General features: G+C 45.2%; 1 protein-coding gene across 11 annotated transcripts in view; it reads left to right on the top strand.

Moving 5' to 3' along the window:
- The window catches only part of Esrrg (estrogen related receptor gamma), a 602,152-nt gene that overhangs the window by 211,985 nt on the left and 377,702 nt on the right, over positions 1 to 12,465 (top strand). The window lies entirely within an intron of this gene.

A 12,465-nucleotide genomic window follows, 5' to 3' on the forward strand; every position in this document is an offset into this window, starting at 1 on the left:
TCTTCTCTCTCTCTCTCTCTCTCTCTCTCTCTCTCTCTCTCTCTCTCTCTCTCTCTGTGTGTGTGTGTTTGAGATAGAGTCTTTCTGTGTAGCCCCTGACTGTCCTGGAACCCACTCTGTAGACCAATCTGGACTTGAGCCTCAGAGATCTGCCTGCCTTTGCCTCCCAAGTGCTGGGATCAAAGGCGTGTGCCACCACTGCCCAGCTTTTTTCCTCCTCTTCTTAATTCCTCAGGATATGAGAACATTTTACAGTCATGCAAGTATAAAAATTATACAATGGTGGCTTTTAATATAAAAACAGCAAATTTCCCAGGATTCTTCCAGATTGCTAACCATCGCTAACAATGGGGACCTTTGGCATATAGTGTTTTACACACCAGGAAGTGTGGTATGCACCAGATCATTTGGTATTCACTGCCACCCCTTGATGACAGGCAATGAAGACATTTTATCCCAAACTTAAAAGCAGGACATCACCAGTGTCATCAAGAGCTGTGGTGTGAGAAGTCTTAGGAAAGCTTAGGGTTCTCATGTAGGATCCGAGGTCTCATGTAGGATCCGAGGTCTCATGTAGGATCCGAGGTCTCCTGGCTGCCAAGCCTCAACCTGCTGGTTGTATGGAATATGAATGGCATCTTTGTTAAAAACCCTAAATATTAAACATAAGATTGTATATTTAATTATCTGATGTCACTGGTAAAAAGCACATAAAAGATGTCTATATACAAATCCATATTGTGTGTATCAATGTTTATATGTTACCATGTCCATAGACATAACTGAATAGCTGTTATGATGCCATTAGTATAGAGAACTATATAATGCATATGTTGAAAGAGTATAACCTTGGTTACCTTTTAAATAAATCTGTGGAGCAACAGACACAGAAGAGGTTGATTCGAATGGCGGTACGTCTGTCCACAGTTTACAAATGCAAGTCACAGTGGGCAAGAAGAAGTCTTACTGATATGTAGGCCTTTCAGTGACTCTGGCTCCTGCCACATCTGAAGAGCTGCCAGATGCTGGGAAATTGTTTTCACAGTGCTCCTTCATTCCAGCCACCTTATGCTCCCCCTCCTGCCCCCTTTGCTTTCCCAGAATATCCAGTCCATCCCCGATAGGACTCACATTGACTGGTGAGGTGTTCAGACCCATTCCGTACCTCCAACCTGTAGTTTTGTCTCTTCTGTTCACTCTGTGTTTTGGAGTAGTTTGACGTTCTCAGCACAGTTGAGTGGAAGCTAGAGGTTCCCCTTCTGCTCACTTCCCTCTGCACAGGCTCAGCTGCCCCTTCTGTCAGCATCTACCACGAGTTTGGTGGGTCTGTTTCCATAGATCAGCCAGCATTGATAAATCTCCATGACTCAGACCCATGACCTATAACCAGGTCCACATAGTCCATGATATTGGGCAAACATATGATGATAATTACCCATCATTATAATAATTTCATGCTTAAACAGTGAAGTTGTATGTAAAATAGTTTCCCAGCCCTAAAACCCTAAAATCCACCTCTTTACCATCTTTCTGTCTTCTTTTACTATTTTATTTTTATTTTTACTATCTTCATAGTTTGGTCTTTCTAGCATGTCGTGTCATTTGGACTGTAGAGTAGGTAGTTAGTAACTTCAGACTGGCTTCTTGGTAGCGTGCATTTAAGCTCCCTGTATGTTCTTTTCATGGTTTGGTTGCTTATATCTTTTTAAGCACCAAATAATAGTCCATTTTATGGCTATACCAGAGTATGTTTTTTTCTGTTTATTTACCCACAGGACAAATCCACTTGCCCACTGAAGGATGTCTTGGTTGCCTCTGAGTTTGGGCAATTATGAAGAAGGCTGCTATCCAATCCACATGCAGGTTTCCCCATGAACTTCTATCACCATTTTTACTTTTCTCCTCTCACGCTGGTTTCAATATTCTTTTTCAGCTATAAAACAACAATTAAAATACTAGTTAGATAAGATTATCTCTGTTGATTAATCAATGTTAAGAAATGTGTGTAAGTGCATAGAAATCACTAGATAGGTGGTTGTCAATCACTAACACAGCCAACATACAGAGTAGCTATTTGAGGTAAAGCACATGGCTGCCTTTACTTCCGCATGTGCTGAGGATCCCACAGTGCCCTAAGACTGAAGGGGCTCAGATCTCTGTGTTTCCAGTAAACTCCCAGCCTTGCTAAGCAGTGCTTCTCTACCCAGCATGGATCGCTCCAGGCCAGGCCAGTCCTTGTGTGAATGAGGGACTGTCCCTCTCAGACACAGGCAGAGCATTGCCAGCCCCATATCATGACATCAAGACTGTAATAGCTCTATGTCAAACTCACTCAATGGCATTCTAGTTATTAAAAATGCCAAATTTTCACCCTGTGTCCAGGCCTATGGTTCTCCCTGAGTTAATGTGAATTGCTCTGGCAAGGTCAAGGCCTTGTGACAGTGGTGGAAGTTTCAAGGAAGGTGGCGATGACGGATTCTCCTTTAATTCATTGGAGTGCTCGTAATAAAACTAATGAATGGAAAGGACTGAACATTCTCAATTAGCTGCAGAGAACAGAATACTAAAGATAATTAGTGGCTGAGATGGTGTGTAGTTATTTTAAAATACTGTTTCTGCTTTGTAAAGGTCTTGCTTTAGTTAGCTTTGGAATCAAGCCCTGTGGGAGAAGAAAACATGTAGTGTGTGTGTGTGTGTGTGTGTGTGTGTGTGTGTATGCATGCATGTGTGTGGATTCATGTGTGTATGCATTCATGCACGTGGATATGTTTATGTGTGTGTATGTATGCATACATGTGTGCATGCATGTTGATGTGCATATATGTATGCACGCATGTGTCTGTACATTTATGCATGTGGATGTGTGCATGCATGCATGTGTGTGCATGCATATGTGTACATTTATGCATGTGGATGTGTGTGTGCATGCATGTGTGTGTGCACGTATTCATGTTGATGTGCATATAAATGCATGCATGTGGATGTATCCATGTGTGTGTGTGTGTGTGTGTGTGCAGGCAGAGCCATTGTATTTCTATACAACATTATTACTGATAGAAACATGTTTTTCGTGCTTGATATTTGAATACTTTTTTGATAATATTAATTTACCCCTCATAGTGACACTCTGAGGTTAACATTGCTGTTTGTGTATTTTAATGGGGAAATAGACTATTTATGGTTGAGATTGCTCCTTTAAGTTTTCACGTCAGGGAAATACACCAGATATCATGATTCTAACCCAGGGCTCTTTACATGTCTAGAGCTTTTCACTTTGGTTTATGTATTTATTTTATCTGTTGTCGTCAATGTGACACTTTGACCTTGTGTTGAGCAAGTCTGTCGTATTGCCATGGTTTGTGGTTTAATCACATCTCCTTTCAAGACCTCAGCTCAACACACATGATTTCTACCAATGCTTGCTAAATAGCTAGTATCTTGGGCACCTTGTGTAGACACTGTACTGCATTAGTTAGGGCTCTCTAGAGGGACACAACTGATGAAGGAAGGAGAGAGAGGGAGAGACTGTGAGCCTATGAGAGCCATTCTTATTCAAACCATCATGGGCATACATCACCCCCAAATGTCCCAAGGTCAGGTTGAAAAAGAAATTCCATTCTACCATAGGACGGTTAGCTGCGGCATCCGCTGAGGGAGATGCCTATGTTATAGAGCTCTGAGTCTTCTGAGGAACACGTTGGTCAGGTTTGAAGTTTCTTCACAGTTCCCAGCCCCAGCTCCAAGTGTTACCTCACCTTTGAGAGGCACACTGAAGAGAGGTTAGGGCATCCAATCCTGATGTGCCCGGGAGTGTCTTCTTTGGGTCTATGTAAGGTGGTCAATCTCTCTCTTTTTTTAAAGTTGTATTTATTTATTTTATGTATATGAACATGCTGTAGCTGTTTTCAGACACACCAGAAGAGGGCATTGGATCCCCATTACAGATGGTTGTGAGCCACCATGTGGGTGGTGGGAATTGAACTTGGGACCTCTGGAAGAGCAGTCAGTGCTCTTAACCACTGAGCCATCTCTCCAGCCCAGGTGGTCAGGCTCTTATAGCTGTTTACAACACTCCCAAGTGCCACACTCTTGCTGAGTGCTGTTGGCTGCTGGAGCTGGAGAACCCAATGCCACAACAAAGAGGGACAGTGACAGGTCTCCACCCTCATCTCCTGCCTACAGCTCTCTGTGACTACAACAGTGACAGATACTCCTGTTTCTTATCTAGCTGAATAGCATTCTGGATAGAGTTGAGAGAAATGTTTAATATTTTCAATGCAGTGTTTTTCTCATTAGGAGACAGAATGAGATTTTGGATTTTAATGGTGAGACTATTTAAAAGCACTGCTTGTGGTTTATTGTTATGCTTGGAATTTTGTTCACAGTCTTGAACAAAATTAATACACACACATCTATATGTACACACACACACACACACACACACACACACACACACACATATGGAGTTTCTGCTTCTCTTGTGGGCCAAGTTCTAATATGAGAGAAGTGAAGTTTGCAAAGTGGAACTTTTGCAAAGGTTGATCTTCATCTTCATGCTCCCTCAAATCAGTGTGAGTGACTCACAGGACAGGAAATATGTCACAGGATTGATCTTCACCAAATGCACTTTGGAAACTGCAGGTTTGGAATGTCAGCTTCAACACTTTTCAAAAGCTGAATTCCCAGCGTTTGGTTCTGTTGGAGCATTCTGTTTTGTATACATGGCAGGAGCATGTGATTCTAAGTCAGCACTATCACAGTACCCAGAGGTCTGTTGCTAGCAGGGACCAGAAGGCCTTGAAGCAGGGATCTGCCCCCGGCTCTTCAGGATGGCCTGTGGCAGCAACTGTACAGTGCTTTATTTAAAAACAGTGTCACACGTTGCTGTGAAGCTTTGCCTACTCCTTACAGCCCTTTTCTGGTTCCAGACGTTTGATCACAAAAGCAGCCTCTCCCTCCTAATGCTGTGCAGGTTGATAAAACAGTTGCCGAGCCGGAATCCCTAAAGAAATTATTAATTACCTGGCTAATGTGCATCAGGCTGTGGGAGTGGGAGATTAATCACCAGCCGTGGGATGAGTTGCTGAAGTGGAGTTTGGTTTTTTGTCTCCTGTCACTCGGTAATGGCTTTTCCTTCCTTCACCATCAGGTGAACAGGTGCAGAGCTGCTGTGCTCCCCAGCTCTGAGTCAGGAACAGCCGGTGGCCAGGCCCTGCCTTTTCCCCAGCCCTGCTGCACGAGCAGTTTACGGCTCACAGTGCCATCCGCTCAGTGTTCCACTGGTGGAGGGTCTCCCACGTGACAGGGGCTCCGTCAACGGCTTCGGTTTTCCAGATGAGTGCATTTGTCCACACACGTGCTCCCCAAACACTCTCACACACTGCCTTTTAAACACATAACAAAGGAAACTCACCGGTGTTTCCGTGTGTTCTCCATGAGCCTATGTGTAGCACTTCACCTTGGTTATTTATTTGGAAATGTCTTCAAAGGACAACAAGCACAAATCTTATGATCAGCACATCTCTGAACTCTCCTCAGACAAACTGCTTCTCACAGTATATGACGATTAACACTGAGACGCACAACTGGTCAACATGCAGAACATCAGAACCTGTGGGGTGCTTAGACCAAAGTAGGACATCCATATCATATCCCTTCATCCTGAGGCTCAGGGTTCATTCTGGAAGAGGGAGTGGAGTGTTTGTAAGGGTCAGAGGTAATGGGTGACTGCAACAAGGCAGTGTGTTCAGGACTTGAACTCACAGTGGCTGTGACTGTATGTACAAGACCTGCACAAGATCCAGCCAGCCAAGTTCCCAGCAGGCTTGGAGAAGGGAGTCGTGAGTTCCCACCCCTGCCTGAGGAATAGGAAGATTCAGTTTGCTTCCAGGAGGAGGCTTCTGAGAAGCTGCTAGTGCCCCCAGCAGATGACCCTATTCTTACGCACATATTGGTAGCAAAGAGGAACTCACTGCATTTAAAAGCACAGAACATGGGGGTTGAAAAGTGCGGGGTGGGGTGGGAGAGGAATTAGAGTGGATTTTATTATAACCCATTAAACGAATATATGAAATTTTTGAATAGTAAAAACAACTACAAAATAAAACCCAGAACTAAGAGGAGAATGATTTCTTTCATAACTTATAGGTGACACAAAGAGATGTCCTACCCTGGTCACATCATAGCAGATGCTGTAACACAGATATTGTGGAATGGCACTGCTCATCATTGTTGTCTGTTTTTGGCTGCCAAATGACATGCTAGGAAGGTCTCCTATTTCAGGCCACTAATGTGTGATGTGTGTGTCATCATTATGGCAAGGGTGTGCTGAGAGCGTCTACCTTCTGTTTCTAGCCTGTTAGTAGCTTTGGAGTTTATCTCTCTGTGAAAAAAGGTTGGCCATCGTGGAAGGTGGTAGAAAACAGGGAGTCCAGAGTGTAGTGTTGTTCGGAAAGGCTAAGCTTTGCTGGCCATCTGTGCAACAGACTCAAATAGATCAGAGATGCTGGAGGACCCTGTGGCTCATGTGATCCATGCCAGAGTCTGCCTAGTCTGGTAACCTCATACCACAGGCTAAAATTTTCCCAGAAGAGTTCTACTTCATGATGATGCGAAGCTTATACATCTATTTGCATCGCTATTGACTTTACTTATTATGTTTAGCCAGAGTTTGACAATTCTTCCACTTTTTGTGTGAATGGGTAGAAGGCAGAGCACATACAATGGAGAAATCCTCCTTTATTATTATTATTTTAAACAAGCACTCCTCTGAGATATAAAGCTTAAAACAGTACATTGTATTCAAATTTCCTTAAATAAACAAATGTTCCTTGGTAGACTCCTAATGTCCAACCACTGCCACCCAAGCTGGAGCTATGAAAGGAAGAAGACAAATCGGGCCCATGTGCCCCCTGTGCTGAGGCATTAGAGTCAGAACTCTGTTATTAAGTAACCAGACAAAGACAGCTATGTGAATTCCCACCTGGTAACTAACTCCCTATGGGCCTTAGGAAGACTTTGAGGATGCAGTGGGTAGATAGTTAAAGAAGGGTTAAACTTTAAGAGCAAACCTTTGAGTCAATGAATAATCAGAAGGGGCTGACCAAGTGAAGATTGACAGGTAGGATGTTCTTGACAGACCAAGAAAGAGGGCAGAGGTCTTGAGACAGGAATGAGCTGATCTGAGCAGCATAAGGGAAGCCAGTGAATGAAAGTCTTGGGCATGAGATTGGCGGATTCATGGATGCCTTTCATATTTAGCCTTGAGAACCCAGGAAGGAGCGCATGCTGGGAGTGGCGGGCAGCCGTTGTCATTTGTCTGCAGACAGCAAGTTTGAAACATTAGCCCTTCACCTGAGTTCACTTGCTGTAGTGGCTCTTGTCACTTTAAAATGTTCAGCTAACCCACCTTTACAGAGAACACAAAGACAAATTCATCTTGTGTTCAATTTGGGCAAGAATCTGCAGCATCTCGTCTCTGAGTGGGAGCTGATGCTATGTTCTGCTGTTTGGCATGCAAATGGATGTCCCTGGCAGTCCTCAGCCCTGACCCTTCATTTTATTTGGGGTGAGGAAATTTCCTTGAGTGTTTCAAAAGAGAGTAGGGTTCTATTTAATATATTCCCATGTCTCTGCTGAGCGCTAAGATCCCAGAAAGTGCTTAGCACTCCAGCATGTCCGTCTTACTGTCAATTTTCAGGTGATGGCTAAGTTTTACAGCCAAGTGGAATGTGGGTGAGCCCTTTGTATTTCTAGAATATGAGCCTGCCTGGTGCTCATGGGGGCAGCTGGGAATGGTTGGCATCAGTCGATCTGCTTGGCTTCTAGAACTGCATCTCTGGGTTGCCTCTGATGGTTTCCAGAGCTCACCTGCTCTGGTAAGCTTAGCCCCCTTCCAGTAGTGAAGAGATAAGGGAGAGAGAAGGGTCTTCAGCAGACAAGAAATCGTGGGGGCCCTGGGTGTATTTTTAATGATGTTTAATTTTCATAGTCCCATCCTGTATTTCTGAATAACTAGAAGACCCCCAATCCACTGCCATTTATCAGAAAGTTTGACTAAGCTGCTTACCCTGGGCAGATTCGTCTTGTCTGTGGGTGGAACCACTAGAGTTCATTTAGGATCGGAAGTTACAGTCTGCTAGCCAGGAGCAGGATAATTGTTATGCATATTGTTCAAAAAGTTAAGACATTAAATCTGAGTAATTACCGGTGTGTGTGTGTGTGTGTGTGTGTGTGTGTGTGTGTGTGTTCTGCATTTGCAGTGAATGCTACAATCTGCGGCCTGCCTCTCGGTTTTCCAGAGGGTTACTGACGGCTATGGCTAGCGTCTATCTGCTTTGTGTTAGAGGTTTCAGGAAGTCATCTTTAGAACTCCTACAAACCTGCCAGGTGTGCAGTCCTATCTTTGATTTGTGAGAGAAGAAAGCATCTGTCCAAAGGCTCAGTAATGTGCCACCAGTGAAGATGTGGATCTAGGCTCTGTGCAATGGACCCAGTGTCCCCTCCCCATGGTGTTAGTTCAGGTGAACGGCATGTCAGTAGCACTTAGTTTAACTAATACACCCACTCAGTTCCCTAAGGACTTCTTAGTGTTCTGGGTGGAGTTTTCCCTTTGACATCTCTGGGTCTTTCAGATGATGCTCAGGGTTTTCCCTGGGTAGACAGGCCAGCAGGGGCCAGGTGGATTTTGCTACCTTCTGTTCCTGCTGGGAACACAGTCTCTCACTCTCTTTACTCCTCACAGCTGGACAAGTGGAGCTAAAGCAATTGTTTCAGGCCCATAATCTGACATGGTCCATTTCCCATCTCCCACCCCAGTACTTGCTCTTTCCACCCCTCCCCTACACACTGTCCTGAAAAACAAAAACAAAAACAAAAACAAAAACAAAACAAAACAAAAAAACCAAACCAACCAAAAAATCCTTTCCTGATTAAAGGATGATCAGCCCGAGTGCTAAAGAAGTCATATGCTGGCTAATTTCTCTTGTAGGCATTTCCGGGTTTGTTCTGGCATGCTAGCCTGCTACATGATGTGACATGTGCCATTGACACATAAAAACTAAGACACACCAAAAGAGCACATAGACCTCCAGGTTTGTTTTGCAAAGTTAAGAGAAACATGCACACACAAAAACAAACAAATGCACACAGCCGAAAACAGATGGTTCTGTGAAATCGGACCGTGAATGCAACCACTCATTCTGACCGGCTCTGGCTTCCTTAGCCAGTGGGACCCAGAAAGGACAAGACTCTATCTACTGTGAATGGCAAAGGCCTTAAGCATGACTCTTTTGTGACGGTATGCAGAATAGCCACCCTACCTGGAGGACTAGGGACGGGGTTAGTCACTGCTTCCCCCTGCTCTCCTGCCCTGGACACAGGAAGCCAGAATTATGTGGTGACATGTTTATGTTTGACATGCTCTGGGACACAATACAGGTCTGATCCAGAGGAAGCTGGGATCATCCTGAAATTAGCAGTCAGAGCCCAGTTCAGAAATTAGTCTAGCCGCATGCAGAGCCTGCTGATGGACCTTAGGAATGAAGGAAAGTCTTGGGAAGCAACTGTCACAGATTGTCTTGTGGAACATGTAGCCACAGTACTAAATTTAGAAAGTGCACCTGCATTTTACAAAGAGGAGTGGTGACAAGAGTTGAGGAGAGGCCATTGGAGTTGGACATAGAGTCCTGCATGTCTGGTAGGGGGATGTTAATCACTCCTGTTAAGTGAACAGAATTACTCTTGCATGGAGTGCTTTATAAGCAAAAGGAATTTTACTTCCACTCTCAGACCATACTTACCCCCATCCTGTATTCATGCATGTGACTGATGTAGCCTCTGGCTTTCCTCCATTTTAGACATGTCCTTCTGGTTCTCATCCTACTTGGGAACACAGTTCTACCTGGCTATCCTGCCAGCCCCTGCATCAACAGTTCAGACGGTAACCTAACTCGGCAGTGGGGTACCTCACTCGGCAGTGGGGCACCTCACTCGGCAGTGGGGCATCTCACTCAGCAGTGGGGCATCTCACTCGGCAGTGGGGCACCTCACTCGGCAGTGGGGCATCTCACTCAGCAGTGGGGCTTCTCACTCGGCAGTGGGGCTTCTCACTCGGCAGTGGGGCACCTCACTCAGCAGTGGGGCATCTCACTCAGCAGTGGGGCACCTCACTCGGCAGTGGGGCACCTCACTCAGCAGTGGGGCATCTCACTCGGCAGTGGAGCATCTCACTCGGCAGTGGGGCATCTCACTCGGCAGTGGGGCACCTCACTCAGCAGTGAAACATCTAACTTGGCAGTGGGACACCCTCAGTGTTCTGCCATTTCTCATCATAGTCATTATCTGAGCTGCATGGGAACTGGACGTCATCATAAGCCTCTGAGAGTTTCTCTTAAGTGTACACTTTCCAATTTAAAGCAACACACTCATTCAATTGAGTATGATTATCCCTGAGCTCTTGGTGTATCCAAAGGTAGCTGAGTCTGTGCTTCAAAGTTTTATTATATAACCTGCCCTTGGTCCAATGCTTAAAGTGTCAAAGTGCATACATTTTGGAACTGTGTGATAAAATAGGAGGCCTATGTGTCACATTAAGGTTTGATAATAGGTGTTAGACTTAGGATGAGGTTAAATACTCAAAGTGCTTCTTCCCAAAGCAGACTGAGCCTCTCACACAAGCAAGCATTTGAACATTCACACCTTGAGGTCAGAGGTCATCTGCTCAATCCTTTGTTTGTGCTCAAGCTATTGATGGTCATGAACATCAATGTGACGGGGCCAAGTCTTCTCCTGCCCTTTCCGAGTAGTAAGCACACCAAGGCAAACCTGAGTGGCCAAGGATATTGGATGTTTTTGGTAAAAATCTCCGGAATTCAGGGCTGAAGACCACTGGCTTGCTATTTGAGATGTCTCTTCTGTGTCTACTGGCCACCGAGGGCTATGCTAGGTGCCACAAATGCTCATTTATGGGATGACCCATACCTGAATTTGATCCTTCAGATCTCATATCCAAAAGCCAGTTGTGGTTATCACACCTAGAATCTCCCTGATGGGGGGGCTGAGGCAGCTGGGATCTGTGGGCTCCCAGGCCAGCAGGTCTAGCCTACTCAGGGACCTCCAGGCCAGTAAGAGACCCTGTCTCCCAAAACAAAGGTAGATACTATTCTGCATAGTGACTCCTGAGGTTGCACATTGGCTTCCACATACATGTATGTGCACTCTGTACACACACAGCCTTGCACACGTACCAATATCCATACAAGTAGCGTAAAATGACCACCAGTTTTTATGCGCTGTATCAGGAAATCGACGCCATGGGTAGATGCTCTAGGCGTGGCGTCCTGGAGAGAGTTTTGCTTTTCTGTTTTACCCCTCCCCTCTCGCCCTCCAGGATCTGTGCTCAAGTCCCTGCTCCGTCATAGCCTTGTATCTTGGGAAGTGGCAGACTTGCCTATTTTGCACTGAAGTCTGGTTTTAATTAGGAGGCAAATCCATCATGCAAGCAAGCGATACCTACTGTGTGCCTGGAGTCTAGGAAGGCCTTGAGAAATACCTACTATGTGCCCAGAGCCTAGGAAGGCCCTACTCAAGGCTGAGCTGCTGCAGGGTGACAGGCTGGGACTTTTCTTGGACTCAGCCCTCTCTCCTCAGCTGCCTGGCTTCCTCCTGGTGGCTTCTCTGTCACCAGACAGGTGATATCTCACATTTTAAAATGACTGGGTTCTTCAGAAGTTATACACCCCACAAAAAGAAATGATTTCCAGGTTTCCAGAAATGGAGTGGGAGCAACTGGACTCTCAGATGACAATGAGGGAGGACCCCGGTGAACAAAGCTTTTTTCACGTATTTGAACCATTCACTGATTCCTAGCTTTCTTTACTCTGCTCCCTGCTAACCCTGCTCCTACAGGCCTGGTTGTCACAGTGTGCTTAGGGAAGGCTGTGTGGAGGGCTAAAAGTCCCTATAAAAGACATCTGTTGTTTTGTTTCAAATCAGATGCGCTCCCAGCACTACGAAGCCTTCTTTCCCCGAACTGCAGCCAACAGGCCCATTGGCAGCTTGAGTTAAAATGTGGATTCCTTGATTTTTTTTTTAAATAAAATATTTTTATTACATATATTTTGTGTGTGTGTAGGTCAGAGGACATCACACAGGACTCTCCTCCTACCATGTGGGTCCTGGGATCAAACTTAAACGAGTTAGGTTTGGCTAAGCTGCCCTCCTGGCTTTTAATTCCTTTATTTTTAAATCCAAATCTCTCAGGGTGCCCCAGGACACCCTGAGACATCTCTAGTGCCTTGAGAACTACCAACCAGGACAGTGTTATCTAAGGCAAAAACGATGGTCAGTGGTCTCCAAAACGGCCCCCAACTCACAAGGGCAGGTCAACGGTTTACTCCTAGACACTTTCCTAAGGCAAACACAATGAATCCTTCCTGTTTGCCGTCCCTCCCCCCCCCCCCCCCC

This window comes from Mus pahari, chromosome 5, assembly GCF_900095145.1.
Source record: "Mus pahari chromosome 5, PAHARI_EIJ_v1.1, whole genome shotgun sequence".
Lineage (NCBI taxonomy): Eukaryota > Metazoa > Chordata > Mammalia > Rodentia > Muridae > Mus > Mus pahari.